A 20,387-nucleotide genomic window follows, 5' to 3' on the forward strand; every position below is an offset into this window, starting at 1 on the left:
CGGTCGAAACTGATCCTCACGCCCTTTGTGATAGCAACAACAAGTGTAGGGAGTGGTCTACCTCCCAATGGGAGAGGTTTTCGTAACGACGGAAGAAGAAGTCCAAACGGGATATTTCTCCTTCGAAGGTTGCTACGAAAGGAGAAAAACCCAAGGCCTCTTCTTCCGTTGCCCAAACCTCCTCCGAAGCTCCAACTCTGTTGATCTCTTTCGAGAAACCATCGAGTGGTAGCGTAGACCGATGTATTGTTTACCAAAGTCAGGACTCGAGAGATGACGTTGCTTCCCCTAGCGAAGCAGCTCCACCTCTTCCCCCGGGGGAGGATATGTCACTAACCTCCCTTTTTCAGCTTTGGTCCTCCTTGGGACTCACGGGTTCGCCCTCCAAGGAGGTTTTGCTTAACTCCATCCGATTGGGTGCTGCTGTCAAGCAATCGTCGTCACCGTCAGAGGTTGATCCTCTGTCTCTTGTCGACGTTGTGGTGTCAGAGGTATCCAATGCGGTATCACCCATCATCTCTTTCACTCCAAACTCTACGGTAGCTGACGGCTTAGTTTCTCCCGTTCCTGTTCAACCTACGAGGGAGAAACAAAGTCCATTGTCAGTCTCTCCTGCTAGTGTTTCTCTCCCTCGGGGGAGTTCACTTGCAGAGACTCCTCTTCGGAGGACTGCAGAAGGTCAGCTTGCTGATCCAACGGCCCCCAAAGGGAGCATTCATCGGAAGGCTCGCCTTCCTCTTCGCTGTAGAGGCCTTCCTTCACCTGCGGTGAGGAGGCGCCTCTTTGGTTCCACATCTTCGATGCAGTCCACCGCAGAGGAGCCTCAAGACCAATCATTCATCACTGCTCCTGCATTGGTTCTGGACCTTTCTGCAGATCGTTCGCGATCTCTTTTGGTGGAAGGTCGTCCTTTTAAAGGACACGTCGACCTTCCACCGACAGACCTGCTGTCGCCGTTTCTACATGGGCCTAACAAGGCTCCACCAAAGCACGCTGTTGCGTGCCAACAATATACGCGCCAATGAGACCTGACGAATGCTCTTTAGTAGCTCGTCAGGCCCCATCACTAAACCCTAACACAGGGCATCAAGGGCGGATGCGCCAACATGCGCATACGCTCCAATAGGAGCATAGCTTCATCACGCGCTATGCGCGCCCTCATGTGCATATGTGTCCACCTTCTCCTGCGCAAACTGCGCCCACACCCCCTGGGCTTACGCGCCAACATTTTTCTACTCGTCAGCGCTCACCTGCGCGCCATCAACCCCCTGCATAATGGCGCTCTCCTTGGCGAACTCTCTCGCACGCCAACAGTCTCCTGCCCAAGCGCATACGCGCCCAACATCCAACTCTCCTGCGCGCCGTGTTGCGCATCATCATAAGCGCCAGGTAAAACCTGCGCGCCTACGATTTACTGAAAGCAGTACTTCTGGGAAGTTAGCAATACTGCCTTCTCCCACGCGCCAACCAATACCAACGCGCCAGCGCTCACCTGTGCCCCAGCCTTCTCCCGCGCGCATCCATAAGGATACGCGCGTGCGCCCTGCGCACACTCGCCCATCCTCTCCAAAGGATGCGCGCCCCACATGATTCAACTGCACGCCTGTGCGCTAGGGATCTTTCTCCTGCACACGCCCTATGGCTGGCATAGATGCGCGCGAACTCTTCCGCGCTCGTGCACTCAATGTGATAATCCTGCGCGCGCGCGAGCCCCGATATTCTCACTCGCGCGAGCGCCATTATTCTCCCTCGTGGGAGCGTCAATATCCTCCCGTGCGTGAGAGTACTGGACGACGTACGGCAAGGTCACCATCGCCTCATTCCCCTCCCCGCAAGCGCATACCATCACGCATTGTGGGAGAAGGGAAACATCCAGAGGGGTCCAGGATCCCAAAGCTACCACAGGCGAACCCACCAATGATGGTGACTCCCAGGGATCCTTCAATCCCTGTCCCTTCAAAGGGTATGACGGACAGCGCGTCTATCAGCCAACAGCCCTTGTTCGGTGCCCTGATCAGAGCCGTAACTCAGGCTTTCAAGCCTGTCTTCTCTGAATTGGGACACAGAACCATGGCTTCTTCTACCCCTTTGAAGAGAAAAAAAGGAGTTCCAGACGCGGTCACTTCCCCAAGGGCGAAACTGACTCCACGCATACATTCGAGGCAGGTTCCTTTTAGTCTTCAGAATGCCTCTCCTTCCCTTTTGGACGAAGATTTCCCGTCCCCAAGGGAAACACGCGAGGAGAGACTTTCCCCCATCGCACCAATATCGGGGATTGGAAGGAACATGCCACCCTCGTCAATGTTGGAGTCTTATATCCTTCCCAGGAAGGAATCTAAAGACTCCAAAAGTCTACTAGGACTAGGATGGAGCCAACTAGCCACTCAGGGAATGTCCGCAACTCTCCCCAAGAAGAGCCTTAGGGGATAGAAGGAGACTTCGCTGCAAGTCCTACAGCAGGAGGAGACCAGCAAGAGTCAAACCATGCGTTTTGGCAAGTTCTGACTCTAATGAGGGCTCTCAACGGGTTTTCCAACCCAGAGATCCCTCCTCGAGAGGGCAAGACCGTGTCTTTGGTACTCAAAAACCCTCTTAGACCAGTGCAGCCCTGCCCTGCTCTCAGGAGGTTCAGAGTACCAGAGACAAGATCTCACAACTGCTCTCCGAGATGTCCTCCTCCAACCGTTCCGGTGCTACCAACAAGCTCCTCGCACCTCCTCGCGTACAGCAGAGGAGGTACTTTGAGATCCTAGAGGAGCCTTGTTTAGTTCTTCCTCTTCACCTCTTGAGAGGCTCTCTAACCGGCAGGTCTCATTCTCGGCAGCTGAGATCCTCAACCAGGAGAAAGTTGCGAAGTGTGCTATGCAAGCCACTCAATATCTGGTTGAGGACCTTAGGTATCCTGATAAGTTCCGAGGACTTTTCCAAGGAACGTACCAGGAAGGCTATGGAAACCTTGCTCTCAGGTACTCGCACGATCGAGTTTCTGGCCCACCAAGTCTCGAACTTGAGGGCAAATACCATCCTGAAATGTCGGGATGCAGTAGCTGAGAGATTCCATCAGAAGGTCCCAAGCGCCGAGATTAATAGGCTCAGACATTCCTCCCTAGAGGGATCCCTCCTGTTCGAGCCTAAGGATGTGGAACATGCCGCTGAGAGGTGGAGGAAGTCTCATCAAGACTCCCTCCTTCATAGGGCTTTAACATCCAAGCCCTATGAGCCTTCAGCACCACAGCAGTCCCGTCCAGTCAAGACCTCTATGACGACAACAGCAGCGAAGACCTTGGTGTATAACCCCTTTCCTGTCAAAGAAAGGAAAAGCAAAAAGTCCTCCAGGGGAGGCAAACATCATAGAGGGAGCAGCCAAGGCTGCAAACGCTAGGATAGGCAGTCCCCCTGCATTTCCACCAGTGTGGGATGCCTACAAAGTTGCTCAAACAGGTGGAAGCAACTCGGGGCCGATTCCTGGACAATCTCTGTGATCATTCTAGGATATCGCGTCCCGTTCATAACATCTCTACCTCCCCTGACGACGAATCCAGTGTCGTTGAACTCCCTTGCCATGGGATCGGCAAGGGGGCAAGCCCTTTGTGCAGAACTCTAGACCCTGTTGAAGAAGGGCACTCTCCAAGAGGTCCTCGACGGATCCCCAAGCTTCTTCAGTCGACTCTTTCTTGTAAAGAATGCGTCTGGAGGCTGGAGACCAGTTACTGACCTCTCAGGTCTGAACAAGTTTGTCAAACAACTTCCGTTCAGCATGGTGACGGCGGACACGGTCAGACTAGCAGTAAGACCGCAAGACTTCATGTGCACACTGGACCTAAAGGACGCGTACCTCCAGATCCCAGTCCATCCGTCTTCAAGGAAATACTTAAGATTCAGCCTAGACAATAGAATGTACCAGTTCAAGGTGCTGCGCTTCGGTCTTTCCACAGCACCACAAGTCTTCACCATAGTGTTCACTATAGTATCATCTTGGGCACACAGGATTGGCATCCGTCTGCTCTATTATCTGGACGACTGGTTAATCCTAGCAGACTCGGTGTCAACCCTTCTTCAACACCGAGACAAACTTCTGAGACTTTGCCAAGATCTGAGGATCATGGTAAATCTTGAGAAGTCTTCACTGCTTCCCACTCAAAGACTGGTATACTTAGGCATGATTATAGACACCACTCTCCACAAAGCCTTCCCATCAGACGACAGGATAGCAAGGCTGAGGAAGGTCGCAAGACCTTTTCTCAGACGAGAAGAACTTCCAGCCCAATCGTGGTTACGTCTCCTCGGTTACCTTTCATCGTTGGCCCGTCTAGTTCCCAGTGGTCGCCTCAGGATGAGATCCCTCCAGTGGCGACTCAAGTCCCGTTGAAATCAAGCGTACGACTCCCCGGATATCCAGATCCCCATGGGACCTACAGAACTGACCGATTTCCAGTGGTAGGTGGCAGACGAGAACCTACGAAAAGGAGTGGATCTTCTCGTCCTCCCCCCGTATTTGATGCTGTTTTCGGACGCTTCAAAAAAAGGGTGGGGGGCCCACATGCTGCACCACACGACCTCAGGCCTCTGGACAGAGTCAGAAAGGTACCTCCACAAATCTCCTAGAGATGAAGGCCATCTTTCTAGCCCTTCAACAGTTCCAACAGTACCTTGCAAGTTACTCTGTGGTGGTGATGAGCGACAACACCACAGTAGTGGCCTACATCAACAAACAAGGAGGTACTTTTTCGCAGCAACTATCTCATCTAGCAGTAGAGATACTGAGATGGGCCGAAATCCACTCGATACCACTATCGGCACGCTTCATTCCGGGCTAAAGAAATGTGCTCGCCGACAACCTGAGCAGAGCATCTCAGATAGTGAGAACCGAGTGGTCTTTGGATCATCTAGTACCTAACAAAGTTCTAACTTTGTGGGGTTCTCCGACTATGGACCTCTTTGCAGTGGCCTTGAACTTCAGGCTCCTGCTGTACTGTTCCCCAGTCCCAGACCCCATGGCCCTCTGGCAAGATACTTTCCAACAACAGTGGGACAACATCAACGTTTACGCCTTTCCCCCGTTCTGTCTGATGAGGAGGATACTCAACAAGACCAGAACATCGGTCAATCTTTCAATGACTCTCATAGCTCCGCTATGGCATCACGCAGAATAGTTCCCTGACCTTCTGCAACTCCTAATATAGTCACCAAGAGAACTCCCTCCACGACACAATCTACTCAAACAACCACATGCCAACATCTTCCACAAAGCCGTAGGTTCACTACGGCTTCACGCCTGAAGACTATCCAGCATTTCCTCTCTGAGAGAGGATTTTCGCAACAAGTTGCGATTAGGATGTCTGGATACCTGTGAAAGTCTTTAGCAGCAGTCTACCAGGCAAAGTGGAAGGTCTTCTGTGGTTGGTGTCGTGGAAGGGGTATCTCTCCACTTGATGCCACTATTCCAACAATAGCAGAGTACTTCGTGTGTATGCATGAAGAAATGCGCCTTTCAGTCTCGGCAGTGAAAGGCTATCGCTCAGCCTTAAGCCTCGCCTTCAGGCTGAAAGGAATGGACATATCCTCATAGCTAGAACTTTCTCTACTCATACGGGGTTATGAACTTACCTGCCCTCAGTCGGAAGTGAGACCTCCCCCATGGAACGTGGTTCGAGTTCTCAGGTCTCTTAAGATACCTCCCTATGAATCATTACGCCAGGCATCAGATCGCCACCTAACCTGGAAGACGGTGTTCCTGCTAGCTTTGGCCTCAGCCAAGCGAGTCGGCGAACTTCATGATCTCTCGTATGACATCACTCATTCAAGGGGATGGGAGAGGTAACGTTCAGGTTCGGTCTTGAGTTTATTGCTAAGACTCAGAATCCAGGAGTAGCGGATCCTCGATCCAACTTCTTCCGGATTTCTAGTCTCCGTACTGTAACAGATGACCCAGACCATCTCTTACTATACCCAGTAAGGAGCTTTAGACTGTACAGTGAACCCTCGCTACTTCGCGGTTCGACCATCGCGGATTCACCACTTCGCGGATTTTTTTCATAACCCATATATATATATATGGTAATATATTGGTAATAACAAAATCAACATACTGTACTGAATAATCAATATAATCGATGCAAAAACTAACCTATACACAGATGTGTACAGTAAATGCATTTGTTTCTTCATTATGATCAGAGAAACGTAAACAAAACATTGGTTGCCATTTTTTATCGTGCTTTTTGGCGTGTTTAGGAAATGCATGATATAAAATTGCCTTTAATATTTGTGCCTGTTTTAGGTTACGGTACTGTAGTACATGCATTAAGTGTTCTGTACATTAAAGGGTAGTTTGTTAACAGTACTACGTACAAGGGAAGGTTTTAAAAGTCTGAATTTACATGTTAAATAAATAGGTAAATATGGTGTCACTACTTCGCGGATTTTCACCTATCGCGGCCGGGTCTGGAACCTATCTACCGCGATAAAGGAGGGTTCACTGTACCCCAAAAGAACAGCCGCAGCCCGTCCTCGTGTGCCAGCACTATTCGTCAGCACAGGAGGGACTAAGAGGAGGGTCACCAAGAACACCATCTCTGCATGGATTCGTAGGATCCTTGACCTGACACTGAATCCAGACCCTCCTCCGTCATGTCGCCCCAGAGCACATTATGTCAGGGGCATAGCTACGTCCCTGGCCTTCAAAAGAAATTTTTCAGTGACGCAGGTTCTTCAAGCTGGGGTGTGGAAACGGCAAACAACTTTCACATCCCACTACCTGCAAGACGTGACCCACAGGAAACTCGATACGTTCTCTATCGGTCCTGTGGTGGCTGCACAACAGCTGGTTTAAAACCTCAAGCTCCTTATTGGACAAGTAGTAGAAGGTTGAGGGCATTGTTACCCGGTTTTAGTCTGCATGGATGAAAAGGTTTGACTGGCCCTTATTCTTTTTTTCATCATCCCCTCTCTGGGGGAAAGCAGCATCCTGGGTTCTCTCTATTTAACCAAACTTGGCTGCCAACCCTATTCCCCCTTGAAGTCCTACCTCCAAGCAAAGTGAGCTCAAGCACAGGTGTGTGAGGGGGGGTTGGGGTTAGCAAGCTACCCTCCCTTACCCCTGCTAACTAGCGGTGTGGATACTAAACCCTCGTTAAAAATTAATGGCTTGTCATTTTAGCTACGCCGAAAGTAATACCCCTATTAAATAGCTAAGTTTTGTATAGTTAGGAAAAGTACAAATTATCTACGAATTTGTCATTTTTCTTTATTGTTATATAAATTCTGGTGCTCTTAAATTTTAGTTAAATTCAACCCAGGATCAGCAATGACCAAGTTATGGCTGCTAATGAGACAACAGGTAGACTTATAGACTTTCTCAAACCCCCAATCCCCAGCTCATAAAGATTGCAAGCCAGGGACATTTCTAATAGGGTATCACAACCCTACTATTACACATTCACAAAATGGACATAGGAAATCTTTTAATAGGTTTTATCATTAAATTTTACTGAGAAACAAATACATTAAAAGTAAATGGTAGATCATAAACTGTAATTTCATTCCTAACATTATATGTCTTGAATGTAATCAGTGCAATTTTTAGCTTTTTTAACTTTGTGTGAAGACCTATGGAAGCGAGGTTTACAAATGCCACTGGTTATTTCTTTTAATGCAAATTAATGGATTAGTTTAAATAGCACTTTTTTTTATTGAATCCATCTTTCTTTTTTATTTTCTTAATTTAGTATATACAGTAGCTTTTCCTATTGCTTAATGGGTCCAAATTCATGTTTGTAACTAAATACTTTCACAAATCTTTCCAGATTATTGTCGGTAATCTTATACATCGTCGGGACATTATTTTATACTGGATCAAGTTGTTGAGGAAGTCACATGAGTCTGTTGAAGCACAAAGATTAAAAAGAAAGTACTGTCGTCTTTGTCTTTTTTGGTAGGTAGGTATCAAGGGTTTATCTGGAAGTATCTTCCAGAATAGAAATGAATTGCTTTTTCATTTGTGATTCTTTAGAAATCAGGTGTGTTCCATCACCATACAAACTCTTTCGCGCTTTACTGTGGATGTATTGTTGTGGCTTGCTGGAAAACTAGCCATAAACTTTTACGCAAGGTATAACCCCGCTAAAGACCAGCTCACACACTCAATGAGTGAATCACGTCACTTTGTTTTTGGGGCTTGGTGGAGGAGGACGTGTCGTCTCTTTCCACTGCTAACAATGAACTGGCTGTAGACAAAGTATTCTTGAGGTTTTCAACGGCTCACGGCTCTTGGAGTCACTAGTTCGTGGGACACAGTGAAAGCACACAATTTTCTCCATAGGGGTCAGCCTTGGCCTTCCCCCCATGAGCCTTGTGCACCTCACTGATGCATTCTTAGCAATTCTTTGACAGCACCCTCTGGCAGGGTTTCCCTGGAATCCCAGCCAAGCTTGAGTGAGCATGCATGCCAGCTGATCTCGATCAGCCAGTTGGGCCTACTCAAGAAACTGAGCATGCTCAGTGCACAGAGTTTCCTCAGCAGGAGAAACACATTTGGGCTGTTCTCCAGCCTATGAGGTAGGTCGCCCTTCTTGCCAACGCAAAAGGTCTTCCTCTCTAGACCCCACCCCGGAGTTCATTGTAAACAAGTCTTAGAGATTTTCCAATGCCTCGCTTCAGGACTTTGGAGCACCCAGATGGTAATGCCTGCTGACATTTTTGAGGTGGCTCAAACTATACAGAATACTAGCATAGTCCACATTTTTGCTATTGTTTGCTGAAATGGATGGCTGGAAAAGATGGAGGATACAGGATAACGGCCTTCCATAAGGATCAGTGCAGGCGCCAATGCTATTTAACATTTATACAAATGACCTGCCGCAGTACCAGAATATCCACAAGTATACATATGCAGATAACCTGTGCATTTCCACACAATCGGACTCCTTCACCACCATCAAGGAAAGACTGTCAAATACCCTTACTACCTTCTCCACCTACTGCAAAAAGTGGCACCCATATCCCAATCCAAGGAAAACAGGAGTGTGCCTTCCACCTGAACAATCACCAGGCAAACAAAAAGCTAAAGATCAAATGGGGTGACAAAGAACTGGAAATTCACCTATACCCAGTCCGCTTTTGTGTCACCCTTGACAGAACGCTCTCTTTTTAAGAGCACACAAATAAAAGCAATCATAAAGTGGCAACTAGGAACAACCTCCTCAGCAAACTAGCCAATACCATTGGGGAAACAGATCCTGAGACTCTGAGATAAACAGACCTAGCTCTTTGTTACTCTACTGTTGAATACTGTGCACCAGTAGGGGAAAGATCATGCCATGCACATAAGGTAGACCCAGAGCAAAATAAGTCCTGTCCGAGTAATAATGGTACCTTAAAATCAACACCTCAACCATCTGTATATATAATAGCCAGTATCCTCCCACCCCATATCCGACGAGAAACGCTAGCAAAAACTTAAAAGAATAAACAAATTAATGGCCTTATGCATTCACTCCACAATCATCAGGAAGCAAGGCAAAGACTGAAATCCTGCAAAAAACTTCACAACAGTGGATGGACCAGAACCAATCTGGACAGCTACTCATACTCTAGGAAGGTGACTGATGGCCATCTAATGATGCGCTGCCCAGCCCAAATGAATGTCTGCTCAGCGGAACAACCCTTACTAGGAAGGCATGGGTAACCTTAGAGCAAGGTTAAAAGAGGGCAAAACTGGAGATGGCCATCACAAATGAGGATTAACTACCAACCCAGAATGCCCATGTGAGGCAACACCACAAACTGTGGACCACATCCTACAAGGTTGTCCACTAAGCTTGCATTGCTCAGATCAAGACAATGATCTCCTGTGAGTTCGACATTGGCTCGATAAAATGTGATGACCTCGTGCGATTACTGGCTCTCATCATCTTGCCCCTAGGGTGCAACAAGTTTCGGGAGCTATAACCCTTCGGGGTTATTGCCACAGATTGCTACTCCTTAAAGGAAAGAGAATGCTGTGGAGCACCCTCATGGTGATGCCTGATGATTGCTTGGGGTTGCTGCCATCAGGCTTCCAGGGCACAACAAGTCTCGTGAGCTATAATCCTTAGTGGTTACTGCCACAGATCTATACTCCCTATGGAATAGTGAGCTCTTCGGAGCACCCTCATGGTGGTGCCTGCCATCCTTATGCGGTCCCTGCCTTTCACCATTATGGCCCCAGGGTACAACGAGTCGTGAGACATTACCCTTCGGGGTTACTGCAATCAGTCCTCTACTCCCTACGGGGAAAAGAGCTCTTCGAAGGGCTCATGGTGAGGCCTCCCGAATGCTTGCGGTGACTATCTCTCGTTATTGCGCCCCCAGGGTATTAGTCTCGCAGTTCATTACCTTTCGGGGTTATTGCCCCAGACATCTACCCTTTGCGGGACAGAGGCAACTTATTCTGTTGTCGTTGTTCATAGGCAAGGCAGCATAGACGAGCCTTTTCTGCCTTGCTTGTTACTAACCCAGCACGCCTCCTGCAGGAGCTTGCAAGGCAACTCTTCCACTTTCGGCAGGTTGTTTGGACAAGTGTTCGCTCTCCAGTTCTCGAAGTTTCAGCTAATGGACAAACAGTACCTAGTCATGCGGGCGAGTCTTTCTTGTGTAATGGAACGCACTCACTGTGCGTTGGAGAGATGGGCAACTGAGCTCCTCCCGCAGACAAAGGTCTGTTTGCTTCTCTGGCTGCTCACGCTACCCCGGTAGCGCGTGTGTGCACTTCGGTACGCTCATTCAATTTTCAATTCTATGGTTATGCTTATTAACTTTACTTCTAAATTATTGGTAATTTTCTCCCTTTAGTGTTTGAAATCATAAATGATCCCTCTCACCATTTCATGGGTCTGGGCTTACTACTGGATTCCCAGCTCAATTAATTTTCTTTTGTTGTTGTATTTTTTTAGGACACAATGCCTGGTTACCCTTTATAAATAGGGATTGCTCATTTTATGTTGCAGCTTTTGGTTTCCTGTTAGTTTTATGTTGCAGCTTTTGGTTCGGTGTTCATTTTATGTTGCAACTCTTGGTTCCTTGTTGATTTTTTTCTCTTTTTTGTCCTGGTAATTTTAGGTTAAGCTCTTAGCTCCCAGTTGATTTTATGTTGCAGCATATAGTTCCCTATTCATTTTACATAGCAGCTGTTGGTTCCTTGTTCATTTTATGTTGCAGCATTTAGTTTATTGTTCTCTTTTCAATATTAAACTTACCCGATAATCATGTAGCTGTCAACTCCGTTGCCCGACAGAATTCTATGGAGGGATACGCCAGCTATCACAATACTAGAAGGGGGTGTATTTACCAGCGCCACCTGTGGCCAGGTACTCAAGTACTTCTTGTTGACACCTCCTCAATTATTCCTCTGTCGTGCTTCCGGCAAGACGTTCTGGGATACGCTTATGTTCTTGGAGTATTTTCACGACTTTGGTGAAGTATTTCTCTTTGATTTCGGCTGTCGCTTTACTGGAAACTTCTATATTAGCTTAGTTAGCTTTTGGAATTAATTTGATTAATTATGGTGACGAGAGAGTATGAACTCTCGTTCACCTTTCAATGGCCGACCCTTCCCTTAGACGGAAGTGTTGGTGTCTAAGAGAGTATAGACTCTCTTTCTTAATTTTGCTTAACAAAAGTTATAGATTTATTTTATATCTCTCCGCCTCTTATAGGCCTCTTCGATTAACTTCCTTTTATTATAAACTCATTAAAATTAATTTTTATATTTGTTTATATTCGACCTTCCTAATAGTAGGCGGTCTTTTACCGAAGTTAATAAACTTTGAGCCCGTCATTTCGGTTTTACCTGTTAACATATTATGCTATTTCCGCCACAGAGTTTGAAAGATTTTCTTTGACAGTCTCGTACTGTTTTCAAAGTTGAACTAACGTTTTGTTTTGTCTCTGCAGTTGTTGACGTTCAGAACGTTCAACTTGCACTCTATCGTTACGATAGAGAAAGAATGTTCACGGTTTCACGTTGCAGTAAGAGTAACCGTGTCTAGCGTTTTGTTCATTCTTTCTTAACTTAATGGTTTTGATCCTAATAAAGGAACTTTTCAGTTTTTTCCTTTAACAATAATATGTTTTAACGATATATATGATTGGGCTCTTCTCTCAGGTTCTAAGTCAAGAGAGAGAGAGAGAGAGAGATAGAGACGGAGGGAGAAAGAGGATAAACGTTTCATTCAAGCCTGCCAGGCGTACGAGTAACGTCGTTATCGTTTTTGCTCTTCTCCCTAGTCTCTTTAGGGGAAGAAACTAAACGTTTCTAGAGTGATCTAGTGTTTAGTCTCTTTCCAACCACTGAATTATCTTTCATTAGATTTTTCTGTTACATTGTAATTCTGTTTTCGCAATTACTAACTTTGAGAAAGGATAGAATTGCGTATTTCAGGTACAAACCACTTAAAGTTTCGAGTTCAGTGAAATAAGTGCAAACAGAAATCAAAGTGATAAGTGATTAGTGTGTGAGGGTACTTTTGTGCGCGCCAGTCGTCCTCCCAGTCCGGGACCTCTTGCAAGCTCCCAAGCCCAGGGGAGAAGCAATGTCGAAGGGCATAAGGGTTCAGCAGGCCTTGATCGGCGCACAGAAGTATTCTCGGTGGTTGTGGGCGTGTCTTACCGAGACCGTCACTCCCACCCGCAGACGATTGAGCCCTTATTTTGCTCGTCTGCAGAAGAGATTAGGGGAGAAAATAAAGGCAGAGTAACGCTGGTCTCAGGTCTCAAGACCTCTTAAACGTTAAGTCCAGACCTATGCCAGACGTACGAAGTTAAAGTTCACAACCCGAATGCAGTCATTGGGTTAGCTCTGACTCTCCTCAGTCATCAGTTGATTACACTCCGCCTAAGAGGAGTAAGGTTCTGCCACAACAGATCTCTGCTGTTAAGGCTTTACCTCAGCAGAACTTAGTGTCTGCCGACCCCAAGTTAACTCTACTGCAGTCCATACAGTCACAACTTTCGGTCTTGATGCGTGAGTGTCGGGCTGAGAGTGTTGCGCCTCCGCCTCCGCCTACACTCCCCCCCCGCCTATGATCGCTCCGCCTGATCACAGTACCACCTGCCAGGCGTACGATGTTGTGAACTCTACTACAGTCCATGCAAGCACAGCTTTCGGACTTGATGCGTGAGTGTCGGGCTGAGAGTGTTGCTCCTCCGCCTCCGCCTACACTCCCTCCACCTACACTCGCTCCGCCTGATCACAGTACCATCTGCCAGGCGTACGATGTTGTGGACTCTACTACAGTCCATGCAAGCACAGCTTTCGGACTTGATGCGTGAGTGTCGGGCTGAGAGTGTTGCTCCTCTGCCTCCGCCTTCACTCCCTCCACCTACACTCGCTCCGCCTGATCGCAGTACCACCTGCCAGCAGTTCCACCTGCCAGGCGTACGATGTTGAGCCACGTGCTGAGTTTGCTGTTCCCTGTGGTGTTCAGCCTCCGCCTTCCTTAAGGCAACCTTTACATTGGGATCAGGAGGATTATACCTCTCTTCCTCCGCCTCCACTTGCTGCTCCACCAGTGATGCAACACTCGGTTGAGGTACAACAACCTCTCCCGTCCATGAGTCAGTCTCCTCAGCTCTTGCTGCAGCGAGCTCAACCCTCCACAAGGCAAGCACCACAACACCTTAGCCTTGCGCCTCAGGAGCCTCAGCTTGCGAGACATTTACCTTGTTCTGCGCAGCCTCTTCCTCATCGCGCTCCGCTCACACCACAGGAACTGGAACTTGCTACTCCGCTTCCGCCAACCGCTCAGCAAGCGCAACCCTTGGGTTCAACCACTCATGCTAGGAGTCAGCCTCCTCCACCCATGCGCCTTCCTTCTTCTTGTCTTTTATTCAGCCTTTGCAGACTGAGCCTCAGGTGTTCCCTCATCGGAGTCTTGAAGAGGAAACCACAACTATTGTTGTTCCAGCTCGTTCTGACTCTGCTGTTCAGCATACCTTACCTCCATTTTCATACCATGGTTTAAACCCCATGCAAGCATGCATAAAGCACTCTAGCACTGGTCATGGAATTTCTGAGAAATGTTAAACGCCATGCACACGCTCTGCTTTCCTTACAGCAGGCTCTGCTTACAGCAGGCTCTGCTTACTACATGCTCAGCATTCAGCATGCTCTGCATTCAGCATGCTCTGCATACAACATGCTCTGCATACAGCATGCTCTGCATTTGGCATGCTCTGCATACAACATGCTCTACATACAGCATGCTCTGCATACAGCATACTCTGCATACATCATGCTCTGCATACCTTACCGCATGCTTCTCAACTCATCTTGGGTTGTTGCCAACTCACTAGACTGTCAAGCAGTTTCATAACGTTGCCTTCTAGTCTGCTGCTTTTGCACCAGTGAACCCTCACTCAGAGAACTTAGCTTTTCTAGGATAAGGTCCCTGTAGATGAGAAAGTTCTTTTCTCCCTCCTTCTGATATTCCCTTGAGGACTCTGTCATTTGGAGGGAGCCTTTAGCTGCATAACCTCTTATGGACTTTTATTTAAGCATAACATGCTTACAGGGAAGGTAATGGTTCCACTTCAGCCGCTAATCCCGTCTGTTACCACACCTGCTCCCATAGACCTTGAGCTGTGTTGCATGACATGCAGTCCAAGTTTAGTCCTTGTTAGAGGATTTTTTGTTTACGGAGTCAATGTGTCACGGGGAAGACGTTCAACAACCAACAGAAGGGACTTGTTGTGACGCAGTGCGGCAACCTCAGCAACCCGTTAAGGAGTTGTCTGTACGACCCAGACAGTCTAGACAGATTCGGGTTGTCACTGTACTTCCTCGCTTGCCCATGATTGACAGTTTACAGACTGTGCAGCAGTATCATGATCTTGTGTCCGGCTCCGTCAGACGACTGGCTTTTAAGAGCTCCCACAAGTCGTCGCTGTCTGGAGATTTTCAAATGGACTATGGATCTGACCAAGGAACTGGGCCTCCTGGTCAATTTTGAGGAGTCTCAGCTCGTTCCATCCCAGACCATTGTCTCCTTGGGTATGGATCTTCAGAGTCGAGCTTTTCGGACTTGTCCGTCGGCCCCAAGGATCTTCCAAGCCCTAGAATGCATCCAGAGCATGCTGAGAAGGAACCGATGCTTAGTCAGGCAGTGGATGAGTCTAACAGGGACACTTTCATCGCTGGCCCTGTTCATCGAGTTAGGGAGACTCCACCTCCGCCCCCTTCAGTATCATCTAGCTGCTCACTGGATAAAGGACATGACGCTAGAGACGGGCTCAGTTCCTGTTTCCGAAGAGATGAGGTCTACTCTAACGTGGTGGAAGAACAGCATTCTTCTCAAGGAAGGTCTACCATTGGCTGTTCAGACCCCCGACCACCGTCTCTTCTCGGACGCATCTGACACGGGCTGGGGTGCGACACTGGACGGACAGGAATGCTCGGGAACATGGAATCAGGAGCAAAGGACACTTCACATCTATTGCAAGGAGTTGTTGGCAGTTCATCTGGCCTTGATAAACTTCAAGTCCCTCCAGCTTAACAAGGTGGTGGAGGTGAACTCCGACTACACCACAGCCTTGGCTTACATCTCCAAGCAGGGAGGGACTCATTCGAGGAAGTTGTTCGAGATCGCAAGGGACCTCCTCATTTGGTCAAAAGATCGAAAGCTCACGCTGGTAACGAGGCTCATTCAGGGCGATATGAATGTCATGGCAGATCGCCTCAGCCGGAAGGGTCAGGTCTTCCCCACAGAGTGGACCCTTCACAAGAATGTTTGCAGCAGACTTTGGGCCCTGTGGGGTCAGCCAACCATAGATCTATTCGCTACCTCGATGACCAAGAGGCTCCTCTTGTATTGTTCTCCGATTCCAGACCCAGCAGCAGTTCGCGTGGATGCCTTTCTGCTGGATTGGTCCCATCTCAACCTGTATGCATTCCCACCGTTCAAGATTGTCAACAGGGTACTTCAGAAGTTCGCCTCTCACAAAGGGACACGGCTGACGTTGGTTGCTCCCCTCTGGCCCGCGAGAGAATGGTTCACCGAGGTACTGCAATGGCTGGTCGACGTTCCCAGGACTCTTCCTCCTAGAGTGGACCTTCTGCGTCAACCTCACGTAAAGAAGGTACACCCAAACCTCCACGCTCTTCGTCTGACTGCCTTCAGACTATCGAAAGACTCTCAAGAGCTAGAGGCTTTTCGAAGGAGGCAGCCAGAGCGATTGCCAGAGCAAGGACGACATCCACTCTCAGAGTCTATCAGTCTTAATGGGAAGTCTTCCGAAGCTGGTGCAAGGCCAATGCAGTTTCCTCAACCAGTACCACTGTAACCCAGATTGCTGACTTCCTGTTACATCTAAGGAACGTAAGATCCCTATCAGCTCCTACGATCAAGGGTCACAGAAGTATGTTGGCAGCGGTTTTCCGCCACAGAGGCTTGGATCTTTCCTCCAACAAAGATCTACAGGACCTCCTTAGGTCTTTTGAGACCTCAAAGGAACGTCGGTTGTCCACTCCAGGCTGGAATCTAGACGTGGTCCTAAGGTTCCTAATGTCATCAGGATTTGAACCGCTCCAATCAGCCTCTTTTAAGGACCTCACATTAAAAACTCTTTTCCTCGTGTGCTTAGCAACAGGTAAAAGAGTAAGTGAGATCCACGCCTTCAGCAGGAACATAGGTTTCACATCTGAAACGGCTACATGTTCCTTGCAGCTCGGTTTTTTGGCTAAAAACGAGCTTCCTTCCCGTCCTTGGCCTAAGTCGTTCGAGATCCCAAGCCTGTCCAACATGGTGGGGAACGAACTGGAGAGAGTACTTTGCCCAGTTAGAGCTCTTAAGTACTATCTAAGAAGGTCAAAACCATTACGAGGACAATCAGAAGCCTTATGGTGTGCTATCAAGAAGCCTTCTCTACCAATGTCTAAGAACTCAGTTTCTTACTACATCAGGCTTCTGATTAGAGAAGCAAATTCTCATCTGAAGGAAGAAGACCTTGCTTTGCTGAAGGTAAGGACACATGAAGTGAGAACTGTGGCTACTTCAGTGGCCTTCAAACAGAACCGTTCTCTGCAGAGTGTTATGGATGCAACCTATTGGAGAAGCAAGTCAGTGTTCGCATCATTCTATCTCAAAGATGTCCAGTCTCTTTACGAGTACTGCTACACCCTGGGTCCATTCGTAGCAACGAATGCAGTAGTAGGCGAGGGCTCAGCCACTACATTCCCATAATCCCATAACTTTTTAACCTTTCTCTTGAATACTTTTTATGGGTTGTACGGTCGGCCAAGAAGCCTTCCACATCCTTGTTGATTTGGCGGGTGGTCAATTCTTTCTTGAGAAGCGCCAAGGTTAAAGGTTGTGATGAGGTCCTTTAGTATGGGTTGCAGCCCTGTATACTTTAGCACCTTTGAGTTGATTCAGCCTCCCAAGAGGAACGCTGCGCTCAGTAAGGAAGACGATCTTATTAAAGGCAGAGTAACGGTTCAAGTCGACTTCCTTACCAGGTACTTATTATTTCATTGTTATTGTGGATAACTGATTATATGAAATACGGGATACTTAGCTATCCTTTAGTCTTGTACACTGGTTTTTCACCCACCCCCCTGGGTGTGAATCAGCTACATGATTATCGGGTAAGTTTAATATTGAAAAATGTTATTTTTATTAATAAAATAAATTTTTGAATATACTTACCCGATAATCATGATTTAATCGACCCTCCCTTCCTCCCCATAGAGAACCAGTGGACCGAGGAATAATTGAGGAGGTGTCATCAAGAAGTACTTGAGTACCTGGCCACAGGTGGCGCTGGTAAATACACCCCCTTCTAGTATTGTGATAGCTGGCGTATCCCTCCATAGAATTCTGTCGGGCAACGGAGTTGACAGCTACATGATTATCGGGTAAGTATATTCAAAAATTTATTTTATTAATAAAAATAACATTTTATAGTGCAATGCTTGGCGCTATGTTCATTTCATCATGTTTCGTAGTTTCCTGTATTCTATGTTGTAGTTTTGATCCCCTGAAAATTTTAGGTTACAGATTTTGCTTCCCTGTTAATTTTATGTTGTTCCTTGCATTTCCCTGTTCAGTTTACTACAGTATATGTTTTAGCTTTTGTTTCCCTGTTCATTTTGTGTTACACCTTTTTCTTCTCTGTTAATGTTATGTTGCAGCTTCTGGTTCACTGTTCATTTTATGTTGAAAGTTTTGATTCCTTCTTCATTCTATGTTGCTTTATTTTTCCATTTTTTATGATTCAGATTTTGGTTCCTTGCATTCTAAATGATGCACAGTTGTTACCATGCTCATTAATGTTACTGGTGTGTTTTTTCCCCTTCACTTATATGAAGATGTACAGTATATGCTTTCTAATTTTAAATTTTCTTTTCTTGAGTTTTATAGTTTTTGGTTCATATATTTCTAATTGCTTGTCCTACCCCCTTAGCTTTTTTAATTATTTTTTTTTTTTACTTTTCGACCTGTTTGCATCTTTTATGATTACTGAAGATTTGCTTGACTTTCCATAACCATTGTAATTTAATTTCCGAGGGTTTGGTTTCATTCCATGTCACAATTTTGTGCCTGGTCATTTTGCCCTATTTGTGTTTCTTCAAAGTTACCTAGTCTCTCATTTCCCCGGTTTCATTTCCTGTCTACTATGTTTCATATTTGTTGATGTTTAGACCCTCCAGTTCTTAACATCCTATTTTTCTATCTAATATATCATCATAGTTAGTACACCAATGCCCTGGTATACGAAGCTTCAATGTATGAATTTTCGAAGATACGAATAAAATAATATTGTCCCATGCTTCGATTTACCTACCAAAAATAAGAAGTTACGAATTTTTGATTGCTGATTTATAGCTGTAAAATTATCAATTAAAAAAAGGGTAAAAGTGCTCTAAATGATTAAAGTTTTGTTAATGTTATAATCATTGTGTAAATGCACTTATTCACAATAGAAACTAGGAAAAACAGCCCTTGTGTTGTAAACAATCGAATCTGATAAAAGCTGTTCGCTTGTATTTCAATTATTGTATGATAGTGAACAATTGCCGTAGTTATAGTGCAAAGTTAAGTAGAGAAAGACAGATAAATTTTTACCAAACTTATTCTCCAAGGAACGTACCAGGAAAGCTATGGAAACCTTCCTTCTCTCAGGTACTCGCACGATCGAGTTTCCGGCCAGCCCACCAAGTCTCGAACTTGTAGGCAAATACAATCCTGAAACGTCAGGATTTAGTAGCTGAGAGATTCCATCAGAAGGTCCCTAGCGCCGAGATCAATAAGCTCAGACATTCCTCCATAGAGGGGTCTGTTCTTTTTGAGCCAAAGGATGTTTAACATGCCGCTGAGAGGTGGAGGAAGTCTCATCAAGACTCCCCCCTTCATAGGGCTTTAACATCCAAGCCCTATAAGCCTTGAGCACCACAGCAGTCCCGTCCAGTCAAGACCACTACGACGACAACAGCAGCGAAGACTTTGCTGTCTAAGCCCTTTCCTGTCAAAGAAAGGAAAGGCAAAAAGTCCTCCTGGGGAGGCAAAAATCCGAGAGGTAGCTGCTGAGGCCGCAAACACTGGGATAGGCAGTCCCCCTGCATTTCCACCAGTGTGGGATGCCTACAAAGTTGCTCAAACAGGTGGAGCAACTCGGGGCCATTTTCTGGACAATCTCCGTGATCATTCTAGGATGCCGTGATCATTCTAGGATGTCGCATCCCGTTCATAACATCTCTCTACCTCCCTCGACGACGAATCCAGTGTCATTGAGCTCCCTTGCTATGGTATCGGCAAGGGGGAAAGCCCTTCGGGCAGAAGTCCAGACCCTGTTGAAGAAGGGCGCTCTCCAAGAGGTCCTCGACGGATCCCCAGGCTTCTTCAGTCGACTCTTTCTTGTAAAGAAGGCGTCTGGAGGCTGGAGACCAGTCATCGACCTCTCAGGTCTGAACAAGTTTGTCAAACAAACTCCGTTCAGCATGGTGACGGCAGACACGGTCAGACTAGCAGTAAGACCGCAAGACATTATGTGCACACTGGACCTGAAGGAAGCATACTTCCAGATCCCAGTCCATCCGTCTTCAAGGAAATACTTAAGATTCAGCCTAGACAACAGAATGTACCAGTACAAGGTGCTGTGCTTCAGTCTTTCCACAGCACCACAAGTCTTCACCAGTGTTCACCCTAGTATCATCTTGGGCACTCAGGATTGGCATCCGTCTCCTCCGTTATCTGGACGAATGGTTGATCCTAGCAGACTCGGTGTCAACCCTTCTTCAACACCGAGACAAACTTCGGAGACTTTGCCAAGATCTGAGGATCATGGTAAATTTTGAGAAGTCTTCCCTGCTTCCCACTCAAAGACTGTTATACTTAGGCATTATTATAGACACC

The 20,387-nt window shown here is 46.8% G+C and overlaps 1 protein-coding gene across 3 annotated transcripts in view; it reads left to right on the forward strand.

Moving 5' to 3' along the window:
• The window catches only part of LOC137629642 (uncharacterized), a 64,398-nt gene that overhangs the window by 39,552 nt on the left and 4,459 nt on the right, over positions 1-20,387 (forward strand). Inside the window, exon 2 of one of the 3 annotated variants that reach the window (XR_011041566.1) lies at positions 7,806-7,937. The exons of 1 other annotated variant lie outside the window; for it this stretch is intronic. The gene's annotated coding sequence lies outside the window, so the exon portion shown is untranslated. The remainder of the gene's footprint in view (positions 1-7,805; positions 7,938-20,387) is intronic. One more of the 3 variants, XR_011041567.1, reaches the window with a different exon arrangement.

The sequence above is a fragment of the Palaemon carinicauda genome, chromosome 2, assembly GCF_036898095.1.
Source record: "Palaemon carinicauda isolate YSFRI2023 chromosome 2, ASM3689809v2, whole genome shotgun sequence".
NCBI classification, from domain to species: domain Eukaryota; kingdom Metazoa; phylum Arthropoda; class Malacostraca; order Decapoda; family Palaemonidae; genus Palaemon; species Palaemon carinicauda.